Raw genomic sequence first — 1938 nt, 5'->3', positions numbered from 1 at the left:
CAGGAATGCAAATAAACTTAGACTGAAAGGCATCAGCTGTCAGGAAAGTAGCTTACCTGGAGTGCTGTACAGCATCTCCTAAGCAACACAGTTTGTCCCACCTTCCAATGTCAATTCTGGCTTTTCATAGAATAGCATGTCATACTCTAGGTCCTGGTGTGTTTTGCCAAGGTGCTCAACAGCTTGACCTAAGCAGGCTGCTAAGGTTATCTAGCAGATCCCATTAAGGTTTAGGCTGAACATGGTAGTTACAGTTCTGGTCCTCAGGCCACAAGGAGCTTTTCGCTGCTAAGGGAAGTCTTATCTGTACCTGGGACAGCAGTGTCTCTGAGGCTGGTCCCAGACTCCGGAATGAACTCCTGCTATAAACTGCATGACCTACATCTCCAGGGATGAGTCATGTTCCCTCCACCTACCTCAAAAATAACAGTACAAGACACAGGTATGAATGTTTGTTTTAAAATTAAAAACACATTAAATCCACAGGCAATTTTCCCCTGAAGAAAGGAAGAGAAGAAGGAGGTAACCTCATATGACTCATACTGGCTCCATCTCTTGGGGTACCACTGGAAGATGTGCAGGCACGATGATGAGAATGGTATAAGAACGTGTGTAGAATAAACAAGACTAGGACTCTTCCATATGTCCTGCAAATAAATTTCCTAATTCAGAATTATTGTGGCAGGGATTCCTCTTTTCAAGATCTTTGTGCTCAATCTGGAGAAAACTGGCTGTTGTAGAACATTTCAGTATCTTCTCCCTGGAATAAGCCTGTTCTAGATTATTGTGTTGTGCCCTCAACAGGGAATTCCCTGCTCAAGAGCACTGTCTTTATTGGGGCATGCTTAGATCTGCTTCATGTCTTGTCCTAATGCTGACCAGTTCTCCCTGCTAGATTGCTGGTAGCAAATGTGCTTGCAGGGACAGCATTAGGTGCTGTCTGACAAGTCAGGTTTCTGTCTGAGACTCTTGAGGGGAACAGGATCTCCTGTAATTAGAGTGAAGAAAAACAACCCCTCCCCCATTATATAAGTCTCATCTTGTATGTGGTAACCCCCCAGAGAGAAGAGGATCTATTAATGAACATGCCTTCCTCTAGACGCACAAGCACAGAGCATCCCCTGAGAGTGCTGCAATCGGCTGCAGTTCGCTCTTACTGGCCTACTTTCCAAGCTACGTCAAAACCAGGTTTACAGAGCAGAGGAGTCTCAGTAAAGAAGACTAGAAATACTCCTCATACCAGCAGAGAGCATGCTGTAATCCTAAGCTCGGTGCTTACACAGCAGGCACCAAGCTAGAGCTGTTTGGCAGTTACCCTGGCCGGCCTATAATCCAGGCTAGGAGAAAGGTGCTGTGTGAAGTGAGTGGGAGCATTACAATGGTAAATCTGTCACATCTGACTGGTCACAAGTAACCACGAGCTCAGGGTAGGGCTCCAAGCTCAATGTGAAGATGAGATTGATTTGGCTACCAGCAGAGCTAAGAAGATTGTCTGTTTGGAGGTGTTCTAAAAGAAGATCTGAAATTCACTGAGAGCACAGAACCCATTGCAGCCTGAGTGGCACTTGTTCTGTATTTTACTCTGCTTTTTGTTGGGGGGTGAATGGCAACATATTTAGTGCTGGAATTTCCTCCCAGTACTGTAAGCTGTGTAGCCACGTCTTTGGCATGAGAACTGGCAGGAGATTTCAGCTGGATGCAGAAGCTGCCCGGTGGAATTGTTCTGTAGTGTCAGGCAGGATAGACCAGATGATCATAATGGTCTCTTCTGACCTTAACAGCTATGAAACTTGAAGTCTGAAGTGCAAAAAAAAGCAAAAATTACAAGGCCTCTGGCAGGACACAGAGTGTCCTGTCTCTGTGAAGGGGCCTCTACTTTGAGAAGGAGTAAGAGTAAGGGAGTGGGCGGAGGCATATAAAGCCAGTCAGGTGCCTAGT

At 45.7% G+C, this 1938-nt stretch overlaps 1 long non-coding RNA gene across 1 annotated transcript in view; it reads left to right on the top strand.

The window, feature by feature from the left end:
- LOC112550914 overlaps positions 1-634 on the top strand; it is a 10140-nt gene extending 9506 nt beyond the window's left edge. Inside the window, exon 3 of the long non-coding RNA XR_003094986.1 lies at positions 487-634. This is a non-coding gene — a long non-coding RNA (uncharacterized LOC112550914). The remainder of the gene's footprint in view (positions 1-486) is intronic.
- Positions 635-1938: the final 1304 nt, after the last annotated feature.

This window comes from Alligator sinensis, unplaced genomic scaffold, assembly GCF_000455745.1.
Source record: "Alligator sinensis unplaced genomic scaffold, ASM45574v1 scaffold879_1, whole genome shotgun sequence".
NCBI classification, from domain to species: domain Eukaryota; kingdom Metazoa; phylum Chordata; order Crocodylia; family Alligatoridae; genus Alligator; species Alligator sinensis.
The sequence above is the reverse complement of the archived record's forward strand: the minus strand, read 5'-3'. Positions and strand labels throughout refer to the sequence as shown.